Raw genomic sequence first — 12,491 nt, 5'->3', positions numbered from 1 at the left:
TCTCTTTTCTTTATGTCCTTTTCATAGTGACTTCAGAGCAATGTCCTTTTTGTACAGACACAGGAAGACAGTGAATGGTATGCTTTTGAAACTTGAGGGTTAACTGACTCCAGATATTTGCTCCTATTTCCTTGAATTAAGCCTTAGTTGTCCTTAGTTCCTAGCACCCCAGAAGGAAAGTCCCAACCAGAGACTTGACCGACCCAGGGCAGACACTGTGCTCCCCGGCATCAAAATGGTCCAAGCGAAGTGCCATTAATACTTCACTGTAAGTCAAGAGCATGGTCATGGGCAAATTCTGTCTTAATTCAAAGAATAACAACTGGATTAGGACCCTGCTGTGGTTAGGAAATGCATTTTTAGGAGCTTTTTTGGTAGAGTAATTAGGATTTTCTCAGTATAGTATCATATCATCTGCAAATAGTGAACACTTGACTTCTTGCTTTCCTATATAGATGCTTTTGCTATCTTTTTCTTGCCTAAGTACTATGGCAACCATTTCCCATACTATATTGAACAGGAGTGGTGAGAATGGGCCACCTTGTCTTGTGCCTGATCTTAGAGGGAATGCTTTTAATTTTTCCCCATTAAGATTAATTACTGCTATGGGTTTTTCTATATTGAGGAATGTTCCTTCTAATCTCATTTTGTTGAGAGTTTTTGTCATGCTCTATCTTGTCGAATTCTTTCTCTGAATCTATCGGCATGGGTTTTGGTTGTTTTTTTTTTTTTTTTGAGGGAGGTGTTGTTGTTTGTTTGGTTTTTTGCGTGTGTCTAACCAGTTTTCCCAGCAGCATTTGTTGGAACAGGCTCTCCTTACTCCATTTCATATACCTAGCCTGTATTATGAATTAACTGCCCTTACATTAGAGGGTTTACTTCTGAGGTCTTAACTCTGTTCAGGTGGTCTGCTTGTTCTAGTATCATGTGCTTTTGATCACTAAAGTTTTGGGAAAAGACAAGTTTGAGAGCAATCACTCCCATCATTTTCTCAGCAATGCTTGGCTTTTCTGATAACTCTTTCCTTCTCCTTTTCTGTTTGTTTCTTGGGAGAGTGGTGTCTGTTGCACACTGGGCTGTCCACATGACTTATTTCTAGATCTTTGATAAGGGATGCCCCCTGAGATTTCCTGAAGGAGTTAAAAGATATAAGCAGTGCAGAGGATTGACTAGGTACTGACCCATGTGCCTGACAGGCCAGTCCCTTAACCCCTACACTGTCTTTCTGACCTCTGGTAGTTTTTTGGTTTATAAGAATTTTAAAAGTATTTTGTATATGTCCAGAGAGATTGCCATAGACATTTAATTTGCGAATGCATTGTGTCTGTAGGTTGGTCACCTTAACGATGTTGATATTTCCAAGTTATGAACATGGAATATGTTACCATCTCCATGTTGTGTTCAATTTCTTTTATAAGTGAAATAAAAGTTTCATCAGATATTTCTTTGATTTGCTTCGTTTAACTGGTTCTGAGATACTTGGGTTTTTAAAGACACAATCATAAATGGGGTAAATTTTTTTTATCTATATCATTACGTGTTTACATAGGAAGCAACTGTTTTTTTTTTCCTCTTGGTGATTCTAATTTTTTTTTCATTTTTATTTATTTATTTTTTTACAGTTGTAGATTTACAATTTCTTTTGTGCTTAGGTTTCAATTATACAATGATCAGATACCCATCCCTCCACCAGTGCCCATTTTTCACCATCCTTGATATTATCCCTCCCACCCCCATCCCCCTATCCCCCCCTGCCTCTGTGGCAGGGCAATCCCCTGTGTTCTCTCTCTCCGTTTGGGTGTTGTGGTCTGCAAAAGAGGCATTGAGTGGCAAACATGTTCAGTCCATAGTCTACTTTCGACATGCATCTCCCCTCCTGGGAGGATCCTCCAAACATCCTTTATTTGGTGCTCCCTTCTCTATCTGAACTGCCCTTTCCTCTAGGATACCCGGCTGGCCTCTAAGTTATGGGGTAATCCTCCTGGTGCTGATCTCAGCTATTCTTGGGTATTAATCTCATTCTTTGTTACTTTATATCCCCCAGATGAATGCAATCTTTCTATGTCTATCCCTCTCTTTCTGACTCATTTCGCTTAGCATGATACTTTCCATATTGTAGCACTTGTGTGTAAAGTTCATGACTTCATCTTTTCTAAGAGCTACATAGTACTCCATTGTGTAGATGTACCAAAGTTTCTTTAACCAGTCATCTGTTCTTGGGCATTCAGGTTTCTTCCAGTTTCTGGCTATTGTAAAGAGTGCTGCAATGAACAAACAAGTGCAGATGTCCCTTCGACTATACATTTTTGCCTCTCTGGGATATATTCCCAGGAGTGGTATTGCTGGGTCAAATGGGAGCTCAATTTCTAATTTTTTGAGAATCGTCCATACTGTTGTCCAGAAGGGCTGAACCAGTGGACATTCCCACCAACAGTGAAGGAGTGTCCCTTTCTCGCCACATCCACGCCAGCATCGGTTGCTTTTGTTCTTTTGAATGTGGGCCAGTCTCTGAGGTGTGAGATGGTATCTCATTGTGGTTTTGATCTGCATCTCTCTGATGATTAATGATGTAGAGCATTTTCTCCTGAAATTTATATGGAACAATAAGCCCCCACGAATAGCTAAAGCAATTCTTGGGAAAAAGAAAATGGGAGGAATCAACCTCCCTAACTTCAAACTGTACTACAAAGCAGTAATAATTAAAACAGCATGGTACTGGAACAAAGGCAGAACTGCAGACCAATGGAACAGGGTTGAATACACTGACATCTCCCCTCAATCATATGATCATCTAATCTTTGATAAAGGTGGAAGTAATGTGAAGTGGAGTAAGGAAAGCCTCTTTAATAAATTATGTTGGCATCATTGGACGGCTACATGCAAAAAAATAGGCTCAGAACTCTGCCTAACACCATGTACAAAAGTAAGATCAAAATGGATTAAAGACCTCAACATCAGACCAGAAACCATAAGGTACATTGAAGAATAAAGTTGGCAAAACCCTCCATGATATTGAAGCTAATGGTATCTTCAAAGATGCCACGCCACTGGCCGAGCAAGTGAAAACAGAGATAGATAAATGGGACTATCTTAAACTAAGAAGCTTCTGCACCTCCAAAGAAACAGTGACCAAAATACAAAGACAGTCTACAGAATGGGAAAGGATATTCGCCGAATACACATCTGACAAGGGGTTGATATCCAGGATATACAAAATACTGGTTAAACTCCACAAGAAGAAAACATCCAACCCCATCCAAAAATGGGGCAATGAAATGAACAGAAACTTTCTCAAAGAAGAAATCCGAATGGCAAGGAAGCAACTGTTTTAAGTTATTGTTGTTGTTTTGTTTTTTTCGACATGTACTGTGTAAACTGGTATTATACTGTATAGGCTTGAAGTTTCTTGGGTTTTTTATCTTTAGGTTTTTACACGTACAATATCATGTCGTATGTCCACTGCAGCACTGTCCTCGCGATGTCCATTAATTTGCTCCAGCAGGCACCAGTAACGTCTCCATTGTGAGACTTGTTGTTACTGGTTGTTTTGCATATCGAATATGCCACAGAGAGCCTGCCAGACTCTGCCACGCGGGCAGTATACTCTTGGTAACTTGGTGGGCTCTCTGAGAGGGACACAGGACTCTAATCCGGGATGGCCACATCAGCAAGGCAAAGCCCCACCACTGTGCTATTACTCCAGCAAGTCATATGTTATTAGTAAATTTTGAGTTTTTTTTTTTAAATTTATATTAGTGAAACACCATGAGGAACAGTTGTAGACTTACAAATGTCTTCCTTATGTCTTTGAGTCTTCTTATTAGGTTCTCTTTCAGCTGGCATCCTTTGGGCTTCTTGGATCTGGATGCCTGCATTCTCAGCTCTGGGAACTTTTTATTTTGTCTTTTAAACAATTTTCTTAATGAATTAGTGTGAGGTACAGTTAAACTTACAAACTTTCATGCTTATGTTTTAGTCATACATTGATCGAGTACTCATCCCACCACCAGTACTCATTCTCCACCACCAGTGTTCCATGAATCCCTCCCACCACCCCCACCCCATCCCGATCTCCCCTCTGTGACAGGCGCATTCCCTTTTACTCTCTATTTCTCTCCTTGAGGGTGTTGTGTTTGCAATGCAGATATTAAGTGGCGATCATGCACGCTCTACGGTCTACTTTCAGCACACATCTCCCATCCCTAGCGGGCCCTCCAAGCACCCTTTCCTTGATGGTCCCTTCTCTACGTGAACTGCCTTTTCCCCCAGTATGCGGGGACTGCTTCCAAGACGTGGAACAATCCTCCTTGTCCTTATCTCTACTCTCCTTGGCTGTTAGTCTCCCATTGTGTTATTTTATATTTCACAAATGAGTGCAGTCTTTCTAGGTCTGTCCCAGTCTTTCTGACTCATTTCACTTACCATGAGACTTTCCATGTTGATCCGCTTCGATGCACATTTCATGACTCCATTTTTTCTAACAGCTGCGTAGTATTACTTGTGAAGGTGTGCCCCAGTTTCTTTAACCAGTCATCTGTTCTCGGGCACTTGGGTTTTTATTAGATCCTGGCAATTGTCAACGGTGCTGCAAAGAACTTACTGTTGCAGATGTCATTTCGACTATACTTTTTCTGCATCTCTGGGATATACTCTCAGAAGTGGTATTGCTGAGTTAAATGGGAGCTCAATTTCTCATTTTTTTTGAGAAATATTCATACTAGGGGTATGGTGCCGCCAGCAGGTCAAACTGTGCCTGTGAGTCGAGTGCATCAGCCACCTGATGGCGCCTTCAGATTTTCAGATACCCCACAATTGCTGCATGCCTTTGGCCAGACCTCAAAAACTTAGGGCAAAGTTTGCCAAGAAAGTTAATGGCTGAAAGTTAGGTGTGTGGGAGACACACCCACAAACTACCTCGGGCTCACCTATATAATTAGAGGATTGGCCTCTCTGGTTTCTGATCGAACTGCTTAACTGCTATGATCCCAGAGACTCAGAAACAAATCTCAAACACCAATGGCTTTTGGCTGAAGTGCGTCCAATCCCTGCTGTAGGTCACAGGCACTTGGCCACCAGAGGTGGAAATAGGTTTCGTGCTTTGGCCTGTTCCCCTGGCAGCCCAGTGGGCGCCATCCTTCAGATTGTCCTATGAAATAAATAAAAACAGTTATTATTAAATTTTAAAATATTTACATAATAAAAGATTGACAACAAATGAAGCTGCCTGTTCCTGTGTCTCAACGGGAACAAATTGCTGGGCTCTTACTGGACCTGTGAGTCAGATTCCCAGACCATCCTAGCCACTGCCGTCAAGGGCATTCTGGCCTTGGCAGAAGGTCTTGCAGCCTCAGCTCTCGCTGTAGGAGTGCTTATCCTAGCTGAGCCCCTGCGGGAGATAAGCTTCATGTGGAACTCGGTCCCTTTGCTACTCAATGGGCCTGTTTGCACCCTCCATCCTTCCATTTTTCCTGTTTCTTTCACAAGTGAATTTCCTGTTTGTTAATAGCCGTCAGCCCACAGTAAGTTGCTATCCATCCAACATCACGTATGTTCCTTGGTTCAGGGTCTTTGCTGGTAAGGAAACACAGGGCAGGGAAATATGACTCAGTCTGTAATTTAAAGAAACATCATCTTCCTTCTGTTTTCTCTCCTTGGGTCTCTTGATCTTTTCAGGCGCACCTGACTTCCCTCTCTGGATGACAGAGCCCTAGTGAGGAAACACTGTCTAGACTGTTGAGAACAGGAAGGGGAAGGGGAAGGGGAAGGGGAAGGGAAGGGAAGGGAAGGGAAGGGAAGGGAAGGGAAGGGAAGGGAAGGGAAGGGAAGGGAAGGGAAGGGAACGGACTGGAATCTGCCTCCCCGCCCAATAGCAAGGTGGCCACTGCTTCAGAGATTATTGGAAAGCCAAGTATTAACCAACGGTGATAGGGCACCTGCAGTCTCATGGGAAGGGGGACGGTACAGGTTCAACCTTCACACCCTCGGGGTCACGAGATGCCCCCACGAGCGCCTCTCCGGCACAGCCATAACACCAGATGCACAGAAACCAATCTCATAATTATCTGGCTCTTTGCAAAATCCAAAATTGCGCAGCCACTATAGCGGCCGCACAACATTATATGATTCTCGTAACTAGCTATAGGAAACAAAGGATTTCACGATGCCTTTTCAGCAATTCTGATTGTTGGTGGGAGGGAATTCTAAACAATAATGGTGCATCTTTTGTCAAAGTAATGAATGTAATCAATGTAGTGAAGAGGTAAGTAGAAATCATGTGCCTCACAGGCATTGTGTGGGGTGGGGGGTATATTGGGATTCTTGGTGTTGAAAAATGAGTTCTGGTGAAGGGAATGGTGTTTGATCATTGTATGACCGAGATTGAAACCTGAAAGCTTTGTAACTTTTCCCACAGCGATTCAATAAATAAATAAAAGAAGAAAAATAAGTAAAATTATGAAAAATGTAAGGTGGAGTTCATGTCCAATTCAATCCGTTAATAGGTGGCTTGATAAATAGCAGTGCTGCTAGATTAAAAAAGGAACAGAAGGGAAGGGAAAAGGAAAAGGAGAAAAGAAAAGAAAAGAAAAGAAAAGAAAAGAAAAGAAAAGAAAAGAATAGTTGGTGTTGGTATAAGGAGTCCTGTTCTATTAGTAATGCTAATAGGGCAGAGCTGGGATCCTTGGAGACGCTCTATGGTTCAGAGGGCAGTAGGACTGAGGTGAGTGAAGACAGGACATCACACTCTCACCAGGAGCCATCTTGGCAGTCAATTCCTTGTGCATATGGTGACACTGTGACATTTCCTGTAACTCTTGTTGGTTTTCCAAGATCATAGGATCTGATCTGCTGCTCTAACCAAAGAGGCAGCATCTAGTCAGAGCACTGGCGGCTCTGCTGAGAACGGGATGAGACTGAGTGTGAAAAGCAAGTGGTATCTGCAGTGGAACTGGGAATGGGAGGAGCAGTCTGTGGACCTTAAGATGTGCTGCCTGGGCTGTATTGTCAGGTTTCTAGTGAGTTCTTGCTTCTGCAGATAATCCCTCATGCTGGGAGAGACTGAACTGCATGAAAATTTGGGATGTTGAGAGTCCCAGAGCTTCATGACACCAATGTCAGTTTAGAAATGAGGTGCAGGGTGACAGACAACAGAAAAGACTGCTGAATCCCAAAATGTCACACAGAGGTATTATCTCTTTCATTATCCTCCGTTATTGATTCTCCACACAGGCAAAGGTAGAGGTTTTCAATGCCTTGAATGCAGCCGTGAATCAAAGGTACTTGTTTGTGCTCACTCAAAGGGTTCTCCATTGCCACCATAGTGGCCCATAGCGCCCCCTGAGGAACCTCTTGAGAAGTAGGCTTATCCGCTTCCAATATATCCCAGAATAACCAATAGGAGGTTTGAGACAGTTTACAAATGTGTGCACACTCAATATAAGAGCTCTGGGAAGAATGTGTTAAAACAAGGACCACGCTTATCTGACACCAAGAGATTTAACAGCAAGAAGGGAGCAGTGGGCAGTGGTAGGGCCCAGAACTGCCCCATCTGTGACCTGGGCTCCTCTGTTAGAGCGTATGGCAGTTGGGTACCTTTCTTCACTGAACCCAAGCACTTCAATTAAGTTCCTAATAGGACTACGGAAGCTCGGTTCTCACTCTAGGTGGCAGAGCTCATGTCTTCTCAAGTTCAGAGGCTATCTTCATGTTCTCTCTCAAAAGGAACCACCAAAGAAAGTAAAGAGGTACAGCACACGGCCCAGTAGGTGCTCTATGAATTCTCTATTCTTAAATTTCAGAACCGTGAAACGTGAGTTAAAACAAGAAAGGTATGAAAATTAAAGTTGGAAAGGTTATATGACCTATTCTAGATTAGAGTAAGGGTAAAGTCAATGCCAGTTTAAACCTAGCTATGTTTTTCAGCATCAGAAAGGGGGTCTCTTAGAGTATATTTCCAAGGACTCTGAATGATCTAGAAATGGTAATCTAGTCGAATAGCAATTTATTTATTAAAATCATGCTTAGCATAGTAAAAAAAAATCCAATCTCAGAAAATAAATATCATGTTAAAATAACTGGAAAACCCCGGGTCAGGTAGAAATTCATCTTCAAGTGCATTTGGGAAAGAACCCAAAAAACACTTTCCTTTGTATAATAAGAACGCTCTTGCTTGTTTATAACAATGCCTGTTGCAAGCCGGGTAGCCCTGTCACCTCTTCTGGTTCTGCAATGGAGGCATTTATGGGACTCTCCTTTTTTAAGCCATGTTACTCACTTGTGTCTACAATCTCTCATTTCTTACAACAGTGACCAAATGACAAACCCTTGTTTTCTAAGCTGTCTGAAGAACACATAGTGACTGACCCTCAGCCTTCCCTTTGTCTTGGTCATTTTGACTAGTTGTTGGAAGATGGTGGTTGTGGTAAAAGAACACATTTCTTTTTCTCTTTTTTCTTCTTCAAAGACATAACCTGATTCTGGTAACTATACCTAAAGCATAGAATCTGAAACAGGTACAAAGCAGGTAAAAATTGCTCTATTTAATGTCAACTCATATAAAAAATAAAAGTGCACTGAGTCTAGGGGGCGGAGAGATGTACAGAGCAGAAGGTAAATATCTTGCACACAACCAACCCAGATTCAACGCCCTAGAATTGCGAGATGCAGCCGGTCGTAGCCCTGGACATCACCATGAGCACTGACCGGTGTTGCCCTGGAGGCTCCCTGTCAGGGCCCTGCACATCCCCGGAGGCCCTTAGTACTTAGTAATACCAGCATGGCTCCTGTGATTCCAAGCACCTGAGATTCTGAACTCTGGCATTGAATCATCATCTTGATTGACAAAGTGTCTGAGGTTCTGTCACTGAGAATGCCCCGGCTGGACTCCTGAATGTCACTGGGAGTAAATATATAACAACATAGAAAACATTATTTCAGAGTTTCAAAACAATTGCCTGTTTCAGGAATTATGCCTCTTGTGATTACTGATGGTAAATTTCTGACAGCTTCATTGCTTCACCTTCATTGATCATATTAATGCAAGTAAAATACCAAGTAACATTCGGACTGAAACTACATTTACTGATTGATAAAGAAATTCTTTACTGAATCAAATATAGATAGGCATGTATTGACATTTAAATTGCTAAATTGTAATTCACTGAGACCATATACTGAACATGAGTAAACTTGTTTCAAACAATATCATAGGAAAACCAAGTATTTACATAGGATTGGTAATAAGTATTTTGTATTTTATAGCTTCCCATTACTTACTACTCTATACTATAGTGTTAATAAGTTTGTGGTAATTGTATATAGTTCCCCAAAGGAGTGATTTGTTGACTTTTGCCTTCACACTACTGGTCATGACTCATATGTCACTTGCTTGTCTTTCCACCCTCCATCTTCCACCCTCCCCCTGCTTTTCCTTTCCCTACTTATTTATTTAAAAGTATTACCAACCAGTGAATATAGTAAAGAAATATCATGGCAGCTAGGAACAAAATACTCCAACTGCCTTGAAAATCAGTGCCTAGATTGCAGATGGTTCCTGTTCGGGTTTGCTGCATGTCTTTGAATCTCTGAGCCAGGTGGCATATGTGGTCATCTTCGCCTCCTCTGACTGATTCTAGGCAAGCAGGTTTCTCTGATTTAGAGATGCATAGTATTCTTTTCACAGTGTAAATCCATCAGTCTTGCATTTCTAAATAGATGATAGTAGAAATAGGTTCTTTCAGTCTGAGGTTTTAATATTGTGAGTTTCATTATTCTTAGAGCCTCAGTTTTGTAGTCATTACAGCAGTAATAGCCGTTTCCATAGTCTTGTTCAGATGACATTTAAAATTGGATCTCGGAATCCAGAATATTTGACCTAAAAAAGAAAATGTAAATTAGAAACAACAAAAAATGCTGCTTTGAGTTCCAGTGTGTTTCTGTCATTAAGGTGATGAATTTATAGCGAATTCTAAACTATTTTCTTTATCATCTAACTTTATGAATAAGACTTTTGAATTTAAGATAGATGTTTTGTATATTCTGGTTCAGGTATTTGTAAATGTTCAAGAATTTGTGCGATTTAAAAATGCACTAATTTGGCATCTAAATTTCAGTGGTTGTGTATGAGCGATGATACAGATGCTGAAAGAAGCACGAGATGGAAAGAATAAAGTTAAAAATTCTATACCTTAGTTTCATTTTTCTGAATTTTTTCGTGTATTTAGAGGTCTAGAAAATATACAAATAAAGCAGGTGCTACAATAATAAAACTGTGATAGAGAAAAATATGGACAGTATTGTCTCCGTTTATGGAGAAGGAGGAAGATCTGTGAATATATTTAATTTTGTTATTTTTACCTTTGGGTTACACCAAGCAGTTCTTAGGGTTTACTCCTGACTGTGCTGTATTCAGGGTGCTTCACTCAGATGTCACCAAGGTCCTCTGCATGCCAGGGCAGCTCCCTGCCCGCTGTTATTAATTCTTGTTTGTTTTTGCCACATTTGCCCAGCAATGCTCAGGGTCACTGCTGTCTCTGTGCCCAGGAATCACTTCTGGTGGTGCACGGTTACCATATCGGGATGGACCTACACCCTGCGCATGCAAGGCATGTGGCCTCCCTACCTTAGTACCGGCTGTCCTGTCTCCCGGGCCCTCCATGTCCCATCACTCGGCCCCTCCCCCTGTCCCATCTCATGGCCCCCCTGTAGATTGCAGACTTCTAGCCATACGCGTAGATCAGGGAGCCCAGGGGGAAAGACTGAACATGCTCTTTGCCAGAAGGTGCTGAATGATCTGCAGGAGGGTGCAGTGCACTGAGGGAGGGGTGCAGTGCTCTGAAGGAGGGGTGCAGTGCAGATCCCGGGGTGCATGATCTGAGCTTAGGTGCTCTGTCAGCCAGATTCCCTGTGCGCTGCGGGGTTGCAGTGTTCTCAGGCGCCCACCAAGGGCTTGGGCTTAAGGCTCGTGACCAGGCTCGAGGGTAGCCCAGGAGAAGGCAGGAAACGTTGGCCCCTCCCATCACCCTGGCCCTTGGCGGGGAAAACATGTGGGAGAAGGCACCAGAGCCTGGTCCCCCAGGCCGTCCCTGCCAAGTAGCAGATCCTCACCACTCACTGCAGCCTCGCCGAGAGGAGGGTGTGTTTTCTCCTCGGGTTGGCTCCTTGGCGATCCCCTGGGTTAGGCAGTGCCTGTCGTCCCAAGGAGCAGTTCCTGAATAGGCCCCGCCTGTTGGGTCCACAGGGACTGGGGGAGGTTCATAGGCAGGCCCAGTGCCGCAGAGCAAGTCCCAGCGAGGTGTGCGGAGAGATGCCCCTGCCCAGGCGCGTTGGGGGTCCCCCACGCAAGGACGGGGGAGGGCGCAGCACCCAGGGTTAGCTGCAGTGCATGCAGATGTGGCTCCGATGCAGAAGATTTCCTTTTTCTCCGATGTTCTCTTCTTTTCTTCTGTGCTAGTGGATAAATGGCGAGCAGAAAGCGAGAAATCAAGCTACAGGGAAAGCAGGAGTTCAATCTGCCTTCACGCTCTTGGCAGACTGGCACACGGAGACAGAATTCAGCATCGATCCCAAGCCCAGTGCGATGAGATGCTGCTGCAGAACAAGGGGCTGACAGGTATTGGGCCTCCCCTGCAGGAGCATCTTGGTTCCCCTCAGGGCTGAGCCCCTTTGCTCTTGCCGCTGCCTCTCTTTAAACTAAGCTGATACGGTTCATGGGCTGGAGCGATAGCACAGCGATAGGGCGTTTGCCTTGCACGCAGTCAACTGGCCCACTGGAGTTCGGCTCCTCCGCCCGCTCGGAGAGCCCCGCCAGCTACGGAGAGTATCTCGCCCGCAGGGCAGAACCTGGCAAGCCACCCATGACGTAATCAATATGCCAAACACAGTAACAACAAGTCTCAGGATGGAGAGGTACTGGGACCCCTCCAGCAAATCGATGAACAACGGGAGGACTGTGACTGTGACCTGTGATATGGTCCATCTGACTCGATCTCTCGTTAAACAGTGCTGTCTTCTAGTGATCGATGTTTACCAAGCCTGGAGTGGACCTTGCAAAGCAAAGCAAACTTTATTCCGAAATCTGAAAAATGAGCTGAATAATATTACTGCATTTTGGTGTAGTAAGAATTTCCTTTCCGTTAAACTGTCATTGTCTTGTGATGTTGTGTGTTTAAAGTAAGGACCATCTTGATTTTAGACTGTCAGCAATTTAAAAGAGCTGTTGGCTTGGCAGTTTTACTGTACAGTCTGGCTACCGGATCTGAGACAAAAAAGATTTTGATGTCCTCTTATTTCGATAATTGACCATAGTAAAATTGGATAGAAAAGGAGAAAATTAGCACCTCTTTTTCTTTATAGCTGACCACTTTTTCGGTTTTTATTCCTTAGATCAAGGGTTACAAACATGGCTTTTCTATATTATGTAACACCCTAGGCATTTTGACAGCTCGCATTTTTCCAGGGTGCTTGATTGATTTTCCTCTGTCCAGATTGTCATG

The sequence above is a fragment of the Sorex fumeus genome, unplaced genomic scaffold (genome assembly GCF_029834395.1).
Source record: "Sorex fumeus unplaced genomic scaffold, SorFum_2.1 ptg000032l, whole genome shotgun sequence".
Lineage (NCBI taxonomy): Eukaryota > Metazoa > Chordata > Mammalia > Eulipotyphla > Soricidae > Sorex > Sorex fumeus.
This window is presented reverse-complemented; position numbering follows the sequence as displayed.